The sequence below is a fragment of the Oncorhynchus masou genome, unplaced genomic scaffold (genome assembly GCF_036934945.1).
Source record: "Oncorhynchus masou masou isolate Uvic2021 unplaced genomic scaffold, UVic_Omas_1.1 unplaced_scaffold_634, whole genome shotgun sequence".
NCBI classification, from domain to species: Eukaryota; Metazoa; Chordata; class Actinopteri; order Salmoniformes; family Salmonidae; genus Oncorhynchus; species Oncorhynchus masou.
Window position 1 is genome coordinate 55,799 of NW_027012770.1, and position 15,545 is coordinate 71,343.

Sequence of the window (15,545 nt, forward strand, 5' to 3'; positions counted from 1 at the left end):
GTCCTGGAGGGCAGGGAGGGAGACAGGGAGGGAGAGGGAGGGAGGGAGGGAGGGAGGGAGGGAGGCAGGGAGGGAGGGAGGGAGGGAGGGAGGGAGACAGGGAGGGAGACAGGGAGGGAGGGAGGGAGACAGAGGGAGGGAGGGAGGGACAGGGAGGGAGGGAGGGAGACAGGGAGGGAGGGAGGAGGGAGCAGGGAGGAGGGAGGGAGGCAGGGAGGGAGACAGGGAGGGAGGGAGACAGGGAGGGAGGGAGGCAGGGGGGGAGGGAGGGAGACAGGGGAGGGAGGCAGACAGGGAGGGAGGGAGACAGGGAGAGGAGACAGGGAGGAGGCAGGGAGGGAGGGAGACAGGGGGAGGGAGGGAGACAGGGAGGGAGGCAGGGAGAGAGGGACAGGGAGGGAGGAGGGAGGGAGACAGGGAGACAGGGAGGGAGGGAGACAGGGAGGGAGGGCAGGGAGACAGGGAGGGGGGGCAGGGAGGGGGACAGGGAGGGTGGGAGGCAGGGAGGGAGGGAGGGAGGGAGGGAGGGAGGAAGACAGGGAGACAGGGAGGCAGGAGACAGGGAGGGAGGGAGGGAGACAGGGAGGGAGGGAGAGGAAGACAGGGAGGGAGGCAGGGGAGGGAGGGAGGCAGGGGAGGGAGGCAGGGAGACAGGGAGGGAGGAAGACAGGGAGGCAGAAAGACAGGGAGGGAGGGAGACAGGGAGAGGAAGACAGGGAGGCAGAGAAACAGGGAGGGAGGCAGGGAGGGAGGCAGACAGGGAGGGAGGTAGACAGGGAGAGAGACAGGGAGGGAGGCAGGGAGGGCGGCAGGTAGACAGGGAGAGAGACAGGGAGGGAAGGAGGGATGGAGACAGACACACACATACCATATTACATTTAGCACAACAAACAACAGCTGTGAATGAGCAGCTGGTCTTCGAGATATGGCCAGAGAACAAATGTCTTGTCTGCTTTCCAAGTCCAGGGCTTCAGTCAGTCTCTCTGCCCCGCTCTCCCTTCCTCCTTCCCCTCCTCCCTCCTTCCTTCCCTTCACCCCTCCTTCCTTCCTTCCCTTCCTCCCTCCTTCCCTCCCATAGTGATGCCCAGTTCTATTGGTAGAGAAGAACAGAGAGTTGTATGAGTCCAAACCAGCCTTGTACTGACTCAACATTCACAGCAACAGCTTCCTCGCCCAGCCAGAAACCCGATAGAAACCAGGTCTGCAACTTCTGGACAGACTGCTCCATCCGTCCTCGGGGAGGGGTAAAAAACAATGTTTGGGACACAACGACCTTACGGTTACCCCCGGTTACCCTTCAGTTGGTTAACGCTGGTTTGTCTCAAACCAGGTCATAACCCCAAACTAAAAGGTGAGAGTTCACAATTTAAAACCTCATGATCGGTTGGCACAAAGGTCAGAGTTCGTAGTAAGAGTCTTTAGTAACCGTTCTGTCCACTCCCGAGTCCCCTACATCGACTGTCCATAGAATCCACCAACCCTTTCCCTCTCCTCTGTAGAAGTGTAGTCCTAGACAGCCTTAGAGAAGGGTGTTATGGGTAGTGTAGTCAATAACGGGTCAGAGTTCGTAGTAAGAGTCTTTAGTAACCGTTCTGTCCACTCCCGACTCCCCTACATCGACTGTCCTTAGAATCCACCGCCCTTTCCCTCTCCTCTGTAGAAGTGTAGTCCTAGACAGCCTTAGAGAAGGGTGTTATGGGTAGTGTAGTCAATAACGGGTCAGAGTGTCCTGGCTCATCGGTGTTGGCTAGCTGTTGTTCTCTGCAGTCATGTATTTGAGGGCAGCGAAGCCGTATCGTCGAGACATGTTCTGTTGAAACTCCTCTTTCAGGGTCTTCAGGCAGACGCGGTACTGCTTGTTGGACCGGAACTTGGTGATGTCGAAACTGGGAGCATGAGGCATGTGGATCATATAGGCGTTGGGCAGAACCACAAACTCATACTCCTGGAAGAGAGGACAGAGGACGGAGTTAGAAACACTAAGACATCATCACTAACTCATACTGCTGGAAGAGAGGACAGAGGACAGAGTTAGAAACACTAAGACAGCATCACTAACTCATACTCCTGGAAGAGAGGACAGAGTTAGAAACACTAAGACAGCATCACTAACTCATACTGCTGGAAGAGAGGACAGAGGACAGAGTTAGAAACACTAAGACAGCATCACTAACTCATACTGCTGGAAGAGAGGACAGAGTTAGAAACACTAAGACAGCATCACTAACTCATACTCCTGGAAGAGAGGACAGAGTTAGAAACACTAAGACAGCATCACTAACTCATACTGCTGGAAGAGAGGACAGAGGACAGAGTTATCATCACTAACACTAAGACAGCATCACTAACTCATACTGCTGGAAGAGAGGACAGAGTTAGAAACACTAAGACAGCATCACTAACTCATACTCCTGGAAGAGAGGACAGAGTTAGAAACACTAAGACAGCATCACTATCTCATACTCCTGGAAGAGAGGACAGAGTTAGAAACACTAAGACAGCATCACTAACTCATACTGCTGGAAGAGAGGACAGAGGACAGAGTTAGAAACACTAAGACAGCATCACTAACTCATACTCCTGGAAGAGAGGACAGAGTTAGAAACACTAAGACAGCATCACTAACTCATACTGCTGGAAGAGAGGACAGAGGACAGAGTTAGAAACACTAAGACAGCATCACTAACTCATACTCCTGGAAGACAGAGGACAGAGTTAGAAACACTAAGACAGCATCACTACTCATACTCAGGACAGAGTTAGAAACACTAAGACAGCATCACTAACCATACTGCTGGAAGAGAGGACAGAGTTAGAAACACTAAGACAGCATCACTAACTCAGAGTTACTGCTCATACTGCTGGAAGAGAGGACAGAGGACAGAGTTAGAAACACTAAGACAGCATCACTAACTCATACTGCTGGAAGAGAGGACAGAGGACAGAGTTAGAAACACTAAGACAGCATCACTAACTCATACTGCTGGAAGAGAGGACAGAGGACAGAGTTAGAAACACTAAGACAGCATCACTAACTCATACTGCTGGGAGGACAGAGGACAGAGTTAGAAACACTAAGACAGCATCACTAACTCATACTGCTGGAAGAGAGGACAGAGTTAGAAACACTAAGACAGCATCACTATCTCATACTCCTGGAAGAGAGGACAGAGTTAGAAACACTAAGACAGCATCACTAACTCATACTGCTGGAAGAGAGGACAGAGGACAGAGTTAGAAACACTAAGACAGCATCACTAACTCATACTCCTGGAAGAGATGACAGAGGACAGCGTTAGAAATACTAAGACAGCATCACTAACTCATACTGCTGGAAGAGAGGACAGAGGACAGAGTTAGAAACACTAAGACAGCATCACTAACTCATACTGCTGGAAGAGAGGACAGAGGACAGAGTTAGAAACACTAAGACAGCATCACTAACTCATACTGCTGGAAGAGAGGACAGAGGACAGAGTTAGAAACACTAAGACAGCATCACTAACTCATACTGCTGGAAAGAGGACAGAGGACAGAGTTAGAAACACTAAGACAGCATCACTAACTCATACTGCTGGAAGAGAGGACAGAGGACAGAGTTAGAAACACTAAGACAGCATCACTAACTCATACTGCTGGAAAGACAGAGGACAGAGTTAGAAACACTAAGACAGCATCACTATCTCATACTGCTGGAAGAGAGGACAGAGGACAGAGTTAGAAACACTAAGACAGCATCACTAACTCATACTGCTGGAAGAGAGGACAGAGTTAGAAACACTAAGACAGCATCACTATCTCATACTGCTGGAAGTTAGAAACACTAAGACAGCATCACTAACTCATACTGCTGGAAGAGAGGACAGAGTTAGAAACACTAAGACAGCATCACTATCTCATACTGCTGGAAGAGAGGACAGAGGACAGAGTTAGAAACACTAAGACAGCATCACTATCTCATACTGCTGGAAGAGAGGACAGAGGACAGAGTTAGAAACACTAAGACAGCATCACTAACTCATACTGCTGGAAGAGAGGACAGAGGACAGAGTTAGAAACACTAAGACAGCATCACTATCGCATATAGAGTGATGGGTAAAGGTGTGGCCAGTACCTGTGAGTGACAGAGTGATCAGTACCTGTGAGTTACAGAGTGATGGGTAAAGGTGTGGCCAGTACCTGTGAGTGACAGAGTGATGGGTAAAGGTGTGGCCAGTACCTGTGAGTGACAGAGTGATGGTAAAGAGGTGTGTCCAGTACCTGTGAGTGAGAGTGATGGGTAAAGGTGTGGCCAGTACCTGTGAGTGACAGAGTGATGGGTAAAGGTGTGGCCAGTACCTGTGAGTGACAGAGTGGTGGGTAAAGGTGTGGCCAGTACCTGTGAGTGACAGAGTGATGGGTAAAGGTGTGGCCAGTACCTGTGAGTGACAGAGTGATGGGTAAAGGTGTGGCCAGTACCTGTGAGTGACAGAGTGATGGGTAAAGGTGTGTCCAGTACCTGTGAGTGACAGAGTGACTGTGAGTGACAGAGTGATGGGTAAAAGGTGTGGCCAGTACCTGTGAGTGACAGAGTGATGGGTAAAGGTGTGGCCAGTACCTGTGAGTGACAGAGTGATGGGTAAAGGTGTGGCCAGTACCTGTGAGTGACAGAGTGATGGGTAAAGGTGTGGCCAGTACCTGTGAGTGACAGAGTGATGGGTAAAGGTGTGGCCAGTACCTGTGAGTGACAGAGTGATGGGTAAAGGTGTGGCCACCTGTGAGTGTACCTGTGAGTGACAGAGTGATGGGTAAAGGTGTGGCCAGTACCTGTGAGTGACAGAGTGATGGGTAAAGAGGTGTGGCCAGTACCTGTGAGTGACAGAGTGATGGGTAAAGGTGTGGCCAGTACCAGTACCTGTGGCCAGTACCTGTGACAGAGTGATGGGTAAAAGGTGTGTGTGGCCAGTACCTGTGACAGAGTGATGGGCGAGGTGTGGCCAGTAGTGATGACAGAGTGATGGGTAAAGGTGTGGCCAGTACCTGTGAGTGACAGAGTGATGGGTAAAGAGGTGTGGCCAGTACCTGTGAGTGACAGAGTGATGGGTAAAGAGGTGTGGCCAGTACCTGTGAGTGACAGAGTGATGGGTAAAGAGGTGTGGCCAGTACCTGTGAGTGACAGAGTGATGGGGCCAGTACCTGTGAGGGACAGAGTGATGGGAGGTGTGGCCAGTACCTGTGAGTGACAGAGTGATGGTAAAGAGGTGTGGCCAGTACCTGTGGGTGACAGAGTGATGGGTGAGGTGTGTCCAGTACCTGTGAGTGACAGAGTGATGGGTAAAGGTGTGGCCAGTACCTGTGAGTGACAGAGTGATGGGTAAAGGTGTGGCCAGTACCTGTGAGTGACAGAGTGATGGCAAAGAGGTGTGGCCAGTACCTGTGAGGGACAGAGTGATGGGTAAAGGTGTGGCCAGTACCTGTGAGTGACAGAGTGATGGTAAAGAGGTGTGGCCAGTACCTGTGAGTGACAGAGTGATGGTAAAGAGGTGTGGCCAGTACCTGTGCATCCAGCTCCATAATGTGAGCCACTTTATTCCACCCAAAGCCAACGAAGCGTCTGTCGTACTCTGGACTGTCCCGTCTCACCATCACGTAAGGTTCAAAGTCCGCTTCCCACTGGACTCTGTACGGCGTGGTGGCAGTCCTCCACTTGGCAAAGTTAGTGGGAGCATGACCCTTCGTCCAGACATGGTATCTAGCAGGGAGAACAGGGAGTAGGATTCAACATTCAGGGTAGCCTAGTGGTTAGAGTGTTGAGGTGGCAGGGTAGCCTAGTGGTTAGAGTGTTGAGGTGGCAGGGTAGCCTAGTGGTTAGAGTGTAGAGGAGGCAGGGTAGCCTAGTGGTTAGAGTGTAGAGACGGCAGGGTAGCCTAGTGGTTAGTGTAGAGACGGCAGGGTAGCCTAGTGGTTAGAGTGTAGAGGTGGCAGGGTAGCCTAGTGGTTAGAGAGTAGAGGTGGCAGGGTAGCCTAGTGGTTAGAGAGTAGTGGTGGCAGGGTAGCCTAGTGGTTAGAGAGTAGAGGTGGCAGGGTAGCCTAGTGGTTAGAGAGTAGAGGGGGCAGGGTAACCTAGTGGTTAGAGTGTAGAGGCGGCAGGGTAGCCTAGTGGTTAGAGTGTAGAGGTGGCATGTAGCCTAGTGGTTAGAGTGTAGAGGGGGCATGTAACCTTGTGGTTAGAGTGTAGAGGTGGCAGGGTAGCCTAGTGGTTAGAGTGTAGAGGGGCATGTAACCTTGTGGTTAGAGTGTAGAGGTGGCAGGTAGCCTAGTGGTTAGAGTGTAGAGGGGGCATGTAACCTTGTGGTTAGAGTGTAGAGGTGGCAGGGTAGCCTAGTGGTTAGAGTGTAGAGGGGGCAGGTAACCCAGTGGTTAGAGTGTAGAGGTGGCAGGGTAGCCTAGTGGTTAGAGTGTAGAGGCGGCAGGGTAGCCTAGTGGTTAGAGTGTAGGTGGCAGGGTAGCCTAGTGGTTAGACTGTAGAGGAGGCAGGGTAGCCTAGTGGTTAGAGTGTAGAGGCGGCAGGGTAGCCTAGTGGTTAGAGTGTAGAGGCGGCAGGGTAGCCTAGTGGTTAGAGTGTAGAGGGGGCAGGGTAGCCTAGTGGTTAGAAGTAGAGGTGGCAGGGTAGCCTAGTGGTTAGAGTGTAGAGGGGGCAGGGTAGCCTAGTGGTTAGAGTGTAGTGGTGGCAGGGTAGCCTAGTGGTTAGAGTGTAGAGGGGGCAGGGTAGCCTAGTGGTTAGAGTGTAGAGGGGCAGGGTAGCCTAGTGGTTAGAGTGTAGAGGTGGCAGGTAGCCTAGTGGTTAGAGTGTAGAGGTGGCAGGGTAGCCTAGTGGTTAGAGTGTAGAGGTGGCAGGTAGCCTAGTGGGTTGAGTGTACATGTGGCAGGTAGCCTAGTGGTTAGAGTGTAGAGGCGGCAGGGTAGCCTAGTGGTTAGAGTGTAGAGGGAGGCAGGTAGCCTAGTGGTTAGAGTGTAGAGGGGGCAGGGTAGCCTAGTGGTTAGAGTGTAGAGGTGGCAGGGTAGCCTAGTGGTTAGAGTGTAGAGGTGGCAGGGTAGCCTAGTGGTTAGAGTGTAGAGGAGGCAGGGTAGCCTAGTGGTTAGAGTGTAGAGGTGGCAGGGTAGCCTAGTGGTTAGAGTGTAGAGGCGGCAGGGTAGCCTAGTGGTTAGAGTGTAGAGGTGGCAGGGTAGCCTAGTGGTTAGAGTGTAGAGGCGGCAGGGTAGCCTAGTGGTTAGAGTGTAGAGGAGGCAGGGTAGCCTAGTGGTTAGAGTGTAGAGGCGGCAGGGTAGCCTAGTGGTTAGAGTGTAGAGGTGGCAGGTAGCCTAGTGGTTAGAGTGTAGAGGCGGCAGGGTAGCCTAGTGGTTAGAGTGTAGAGGTGGCAGGGTAGCCTAGTGGTTAGACTGTAGAGGCGGCAGGGTAGCCTAGTGGTTAGAGTGTAGAGGTGGCAGGGTAGCCTAGTGGTTAGAGTGTAGAGGCGGCAGGGTAGCCTAGTGGTTAGAGTGTAGAGGTGGCAGGGTAGCCTAGTGGTTAGAGTGTAGAGGAGGCAGGTAGCCTAGTGGTTAGAGTGTAGAGGTGGCAGGGTAGCCTAGTGGTTAGAGTGTAGAGGTGGCAGGGTAGCCTAGTGGTTAGAGTGTAGAGGTGGCAGGGTAGCCTAGTGGTTAGAGTGTAGAGGAGGCAGGGTAGCCTAGTGGTTAGAGTGTAGAGGTGGCAGGGTAGCCTAGTGGTTAGAGTGTAGAGGAGGCAGGGTAGCTAGTGGTTAGAGTGTAGAACACAGGGTATCTAGTGGAGTGTAGAGCTGAGGTAGCCTAGTGATTGAGTGTAGAGGCGGCAGGGTAGCCTAGTGGTTAGAGTGTAGAGTGAGGGTAGTCTAGTGAACACAACTATCTGGGAGTCTTCTAGTGGTTAGAGTGATTGAACACAGCTATCTGGGAGTCTTCTAGCTGAGGAGTGATTGAACACAAATATCTGTGGTCTGAGTCAATCTAGTCTAGTGTTAATGATCAAAAACGATCTCTAGTGTTGAGAAGACAAACATCTACGCTGCTGCTTGTATTTAGAGGGGGCAGGGAGTCAGTGGTTAGATTTACGAGGCCTCAGGGTATCCCTAGTGGTTAGAGTGTAAGGTGGAGGGTTGTACTTTAAGTGATTGTTTCAGGGTTGCCAGTGGTTAGAGTGTAGAGTGGCAGGGTGCCTAGTGGTTAGAGTGTAATGGCAGGGTAGCCAGTGGTTAGAGTGTAGAAGGCGGTCCAGGGTAGCCTAGTGGTGAACACTGGAGTGTAGAGGAGGCACTGGCCCTAGTGGTTAAGTTCAGACACTGGCCCAGGGTAGCCATGGTTAGAGTGTAGAGGTGGCAGGGTAGCCTAGTTCAGAACACTGGCCCAGTGGTAGCCATGGTTAAGTTCAGAACACTGGCCCAGTGGGCCATCCCTTGGTTAGAACACTGGCCCAGGGGCCATCCCTTTAAGTTCAGAACACTGGCCCAGTGGGCCATCCCTTTAAGTTCAGAACACTGATTGAACACCCATCCCTTAAGTTCAGAACACTGGCACCATCTGGCCATCCCTTTAAGTTCAGAACACTGGCCCTAGTGGGCCATCCCTTTAAGTTCAGAACACTGGCCCAGTGGACCATCCCTGGGAGTTCAGAACATTGAACACCTATCTGGGCCAGTCTTCTTTAAGTTCAGAACACTGGCCCAGTGGGCCATCCATTTAAGTTCAGAACACTGGCCCAGTGGGCCATCCCTGCTTGTTCAGAACACAGGCCCAGTCTTTGTCGAGGCCATCCCTTTAAGTTCAGAACACTGGCCCAGTGTCCCATCCCTTTAAGTTCAGAACACTGGCCCAGTGTAGAGTAACATCCCTTTAACTAATGACAATGTGTCCCATCCCTTTAAGTTCAGAACACTGGCCCAGTGGGCCATCCCTTTAAGTTCAGAACACTGGCCCAGTGTCCCATCCCTTTAAGTTCAGAACACTGGCCCAGTGGCCATCCCTTTAAGTTCAGAACACTGGCCCAGTGGGCCATCCCTTTAAGTTCAGAACACTGGCCCAGTGGGCCATCCCTTTAAGTTCAGAACACTGGCCCAGTGGGCCATCCCTTGAAGTTCAGAACACTGGCCCAGTGGGCCATCCCTTGAAGTTCAGAACACTGGCCAGTGGGCCATCCCTTTAAGTTCAGAACACTGGCCAAGTGGGCCATCCCTTTATGTTCAGAACACTGGCCCAGTGGGCCATCCCTTTAAGTTCAGAACACTGGCCAAGTGGGCCATCCCTTTAAGTTCAGAACACTGGCCCAGTGGGCCATCCCTTTATGTTCAGAACACTGGCCCAGTGGGCCATCCCCATGTCCAGTTGGGACATGGCTACAGTGTATTTCTCCCTTTATTTAAACAAGATACAGGTCCAGCTGGAGGGGCTACAAGTTCAGAACACTGGCCCAGTGTCCCATGTCCAGTTCAGAACACTGGCCCAGTGTCCCATCCCTTTTACAGAACACTGGCCCAGTCCCCATCCCTTTGGGACAGAACACTGGCCCAGTGAAGGTGACATAGAGTCCCCATGTCCAGTTAGAAACTGGCTACAGTGGGGTAAAGGGGAATAGAGTCCCCATGTCCAGTTGGGACAGCAGCTACATGTGTTTTTACCTGAAGGTGAATAGAGTCCCCATGTCCAGTTGGGACAGCAGCTACATGTGTTTTTACCTGAAGGTGAATAGAGTCCCCATGTCCAGTTGGGACAGCAGCTACATGTGTTTTTACCTGAAGGTGAATAGAGTCCCCATGTCCAGTTGGGACAGCAGCTACATGTGTTTTTACCTGAAGGTGAATAGAGTCCCCATGTCCAGTTGGGACAGCAGCTACATGTGTTTTTACCTGAAGGTGAATAGAGTCCCCATGTCCAGTTGGGACAGCAGCTACATGTGTTTTTACCTGAAGGTGAATAGAGTCCCCATGTCCAGTTGGGACAGCAGCTACATGTGTTTTTACCTGAAGGTGAATAGAGTCCCCATGTCCAGTTGGGACAGCAGCTACATGTGTTTTTACCTGAAGGTGAATAGAGTCCCCATGTCCAGTTGGGACAGCAGCTACATGTGTTTTTACCTGAAGGTGAATAGAGTCCCCATGTCCAGTTGGGACAGCAGCTACATGTGTTTTTACCTGAAGGTGAATAGAGTCCCCATGTCCAGTTGGGACAGCAGCTACATGTGTTTTTACCTGAAGGTGAATAGAGTCCCCATGTCCAGTTGGGACAGCAGCTACATGTGTTTTTACCTGAAGGTGAATAGAGTCCCCATGTCCAGTTGGGACAGCAGCTCATGGTTTTGGACTTGGGGTAAGACAGGTGAACGGAGCGTCCCGAAGGCCGGCACCACCAAGCTTTTGGGCCATGTCCAGCTGTACCACTGACTTCCTGCAAGACGTTACAGACGTTACAGAGAGAGTCGTTAGAGACAGAGACGTTAGAGACAGAGACGTTAGAGACAGAGACGTTACAGACAGAGACGTTACAGACAGTTTTTACCTGAGAGACGTTACAGACAGAGACCCCACGTTACAGAGACGTTACAGAGACGTTACAGACAGAGACGTTACAGACAGAGCGTTACAGAGTTTTTACCTGAAGGTCACAGACAGAGACGTTACAGACAGAGACGTTGGACGACAGACAGCTACATGTGTTTTTACAGACAGAGACGTTACAGACAGAGACGTTACAGACAGAGACGTCACAGTTGGAGACGTCACAGACAGAGACGTTACAGACAGAGACGTTACAGACAGAGTCAGACCACGTACAGACAGAGACGACAGACAGAGACGTTACAGACAGAGACGTTACAGACAGAGACGTACAGACAGACGTTACAGACAGAGACGTTACAGACAGAGACGTTACAGACAGACGTTACAGGGACGTCCAGACAGAGACGTTACAGACAGAGCGTTACAGACAGAGACGTTACAGACAGAGACGTTACAGACAGAGACGTTACAGACAGAGACGTTACAGACAGAGACGTTACAGACAGAGACGTTACAGACAGAGACGTTAGACAGAGACGTTACAGACAGAGACGTTACAGACAGAGACGTTACAGACAGAGACGTTACAGACGTTACAGAGACGTTACAGACAGAGACGTTACAGACAGAGACGTTACAGAGACGTTACAGACAGAGACGTTACAGACAGAGACGTTACAGAGACGTTACAGAGACAGAGACGTTACAGACAGAGACGTTACAGGGACGTTACAGACAGAGACGTTACAGACAGAGACGTTACAGACAGAGCGTTACAGACAGAGGCGTTACAGACAGAGACGTCACAGACAGAGGCGTTACAGACAGAGAACAGACAGAGACGTTACAGACAGAGACGTCACAGACAGAGACGTTACAGACGTTAGAGAGCGTTACAGACAGAGCGTTACAGACAGAGACGTTACAGACAGAGCGTTACAGAGACGTTACAGACAGAGACGTTACAGACAGAGGCGTTACAGACAGAGGCGTTACAGAGACGTTACAGACAGAGGCGTTACAGACAGAGGCGTTACAGACAGAGGCGTTACAGAGAGACGTTACAGACAGAGCGTCACAGACAGAGACGTTACAGACAGAGACGTCACAGACAGAGCGTTACAGACAGAGACGTTACAGACAGAGACAGAGACGTTACAGACAGAGACGTTACAGAGACGTTACAGACAGAGACGTCATACATTACAGACAGAGACGTTACAGACAGAGTCGTTACAGACAGAGACCTACACCAGAGACGTTACAGAGAGAGACGTTACAGACAGAGGCGTACAGACAGTCGTTACAGACAGGAACAGTAGAGGCGTCCAGACATGGCTACGTTCCAGAGCAGGTTACAGACAGGACGTACAGACTGACGTTCAGACAGAGACGTCACAGACAGATGTCACAGACAGACGTTACAGACAGAGGACAGACAGAGCTCAGACAGAGACGTTACAGACAGAGACGTTACAGACAGAGACGTTACAGACTCAGCGTCACAGACAGAGACGTCACAGAGGCTACAGAGGACCCAGACGTTACAGACAGAGACATTACAGACAGAGACCTCAGAACCAGACTGGACGTTGGAGAGACGAGACAGACAGACCGTTAGAGGAGACGGAAGAGACGACAGAGAGACACCACCGTTACAGGAGGAGGACAGAGACGTTAGAGACAGAGAGTTACAGACAGAGCGTTAACAGAGACTTCCCAGTGCAGACAGAGACGTTACAGACAGAGACGTTACAGAGACGTTACAGATCTGGACGTTAGAGACAGAGGCGTTACAGACAGAGAGACACGTTACAGACCGTTACAGACAGAGACGTTACAGAGACGTTACAGACAGAGACGTTACAGAGCGTTACAGACAGAGACGTCACAGACAGAGACACCAGAGAGACGTTACAGAGGACGTTACAGACAGAGACGAGAGCGTTACAGACACCGTTACAGACAGAGACGTCACAGACAGAGACGTCACAGACAGAGACACAGACCGTTACAGACAGAGACGTTACAGAGAGTTACAGAGAGACACCACCGTTAGAGACAGAGACGGAAGAGAGACGTTACAGACAGAGACACCAGAGACGTTAGAGACAGAGACGTCACAGACAGAGGAAGAGACGTTACAGAGAGAGACACAGACAGACCGTTAGAGGAGACGTTACAGACAGAGACGTCACAGACAGAGACACAGAGCGTTACAGAGAGTTACAGACAGAGGCGTTACAGACAGAGACGTTACAGACAGAGTGCGTTACAGACAGAGACGTCACAGACATCTGGACGTCACAGACAGAGACGTTACAGACAGAGACGTTACAGACAGAGACGTTACAGACAGAGACGTTACAGACAGAGACGTCACAGACAGAGACACAGAGACGTTACAGACAGAGACGTTACAGACAGAGACGTTACAGAGACGTTACAGACAGAGACGTCACAGACAGAGGCGTTACAGAGACGTTACAGACAGAGACGGAGACAGAGACGTCACAGACAGAGACACAGAGACGTTACAGACAGAGACGTCACAGACAGAGACGTTACAGAGACGTTACAGACAGACCGTTAGAGGAGACAGAGACGACAGACAGAGACGTTACAGACAGAGACGCCAGAGACGTTACAGACAGAGACGTTACAGACAGAGACGTTACAGACAGAGCGTTACAGAACGTCACAGACAGAGACGTTACAGGGACGTTACAGACAGAGACGAGACATTACAGTATCTCTACAGCTGAGTCGTTCTCCCTCACCTGAGGTACTAGTAGAGGCCATACATTACAGTATCTCTACAGGAGTCGTTCTCCCTCACCTGAGGTACTAGTAGAGGATTACACACCTCTACAGCTGAGTCGTTCTCCCTCACCTGAGGGACTAGTAGAGCCGACACCATCTCTACAGCTGAGTCGTTCTCCCTCACCTGAGGTACTAGTAGAGGCCATTATACACACCACCTACAGCTGAGGTTCTCCTCAGGAGGAAGTAGAGGCCATTAGACATTACAGTATCTCTAGAGCTGAGTAGTTCTCCTCACCTGAGGTACTAGTAGAGGCCATAGATTACACTCTACAGCTGAGGTTCTCCCCCTCACCTGAGGTACTAGTAGAGGCCATACATTACAGTATCTCTACAGCTGAGTCGTTCTCCCTCACCTGAGGTACTAGTAGAGCCATTAACATCTGGATCTCTACAGCTGAGTCGTTTCTCCCTCACCTGAGGACTAGTAGAGGACGTTATACACTACAGTATAGACAGCTGAGGTTCTCCCCACCTGAGGTACTAGAGAGGACATTACCATCTCTACAGCTGAGTCGTTCCTCACCTGAGGTACTAGTAGAGGCCATACATTACAGTATCTTACAGCTGAGTCGTTCTCCCTCACCTGAGGTACTAGTAGAGGCCGTACATTACAGATCTCTACCAGTCGTCCCTCACCTGAGGCACTAGTAGAGGCCATTATACATTACAGTATCTCTACAGCTGAGGTTCTCCTCACCTGAGGTACTAGGAGCCATTATACACTACAGTATCTCTACAGCCGTTCTCCCTCACCTGGACGTACTAGTAGAGGCCGTACAGAGACAGTATCTTAGAGCTGAGTCGTTCTCCCTCACCTGAGGTACTAGTAGAGGCCATTAGACACCACAGTTACAGCTGAGGAGGACCTGAGGTACTAGTAGAGGCCATACATTACAGTATCTCTACAGCTGAGGAGTTCTCCTCACCTGAGGTACTAGTAGAGGCCATACATTACAGTATCTCACAGCTGAGTCGTTCTTCACCTGAGGTACTAGTAGAGGCCATTATACAGAGAGTATCTCTACAGAGACAGTTCTCCCTCACCTGGAGGAGAGAGAGGAGTTATACACTACAGTATCTCTACAGCTGAGGGTTCTCCCTCACCTGAGGTACTAGAGAGGCCTTAGATTACAGTATCTCTACAGCTGAGAGTTCTCCCTCACCTGAGGTACTAGTAGAGAGACCATACATTACAGTATCTCTACAGCTGAGTCGTTTCTCCCTCACCTGAGGTACTAGTAGAGGCCGTAGATTACAGTATCTCTACAGCTGAGAGTTCTCCCTCACCTGAGGCACTAGTAGAGGCCATTATACACTACAGTAGACAGCTGAGTCGTTCTCCCTCACCTGAGGTACTAGTAGAGGCCGTACATTACAGTATCTCTACAGCTGAGTCGTTCTCCCTCACCTGAGGTAGAGTAGAGGCCATACATTACAGTATCTCTACAGCTGAGTCGTTCTCCTCACCTGAGGTACTAGTAGAGGCCATTATACATTACAGTATCTCTACAGCTGAGTCGTTCTCCCTCACCTGAGGTACTAGTAGAGGCCGTACATTACAGTATCTCTACAGCTGAGTCGTTCTCCTCACCTGAGGTACTCGTAGAGGCCATTATACACTACAGTATCTCTACAGCTGAGTCGTTCTCCCTCACCTGAGGTACTAGTAGAGGCCATTATACATTACAGTATCTCTACAGCTGAGTGGTTCTCCCTCACCTGAGGTACTAGTAGAGGCCATTATCAATAAGTATCTCTACAGCTGAGTCGTTCTCCATCACCTGAGGTACTAGTGCCATACATTACAGTATCTCTACAGAGAGTCGTTCTCCCTCACCTGAGGTACTAGTAGAGGCCATTATACATTACAGTATCTCTACAGCTGAGTCAGTCCTCCCTCACCTGAGGTACTAGTAGAGGTCATTATACACTACAGTATCTCTACAGCTGAGTCGTTTCCCTCACCTGAGGTACTAGTAGAGGCCGTACATTACAGTATCTCTACAGCTAGTCGTTCTCCTCACCTGAGGTACTAGTAGAGGCCATTATACATTACAGTATCTCTACAGCTGAGTCGTCCTCCCTCTCCTGAGGTACTAGTAGAGGCCATTATACACTACAGTATCTCTACAGCTGAGTCGTTCTCCCTCTCCTGAGGTACTAGTAGAGGTCATT

General features: G+C 50.7%; 1 pseudogene; it reads right to left on the minus strand.

Annotated features, from left to right (window-relative positions):
* Positions 1-1,066: 1,066 nt before the first annotated feature.
* LOC135536564 (xylosyl- and glucuronyltransferase LARGE1-like) overlaps positions 1,067-15,545 on the minus strand; it is a 240,568-nt pseudogene continuing 226,089 nt past the window's right edge.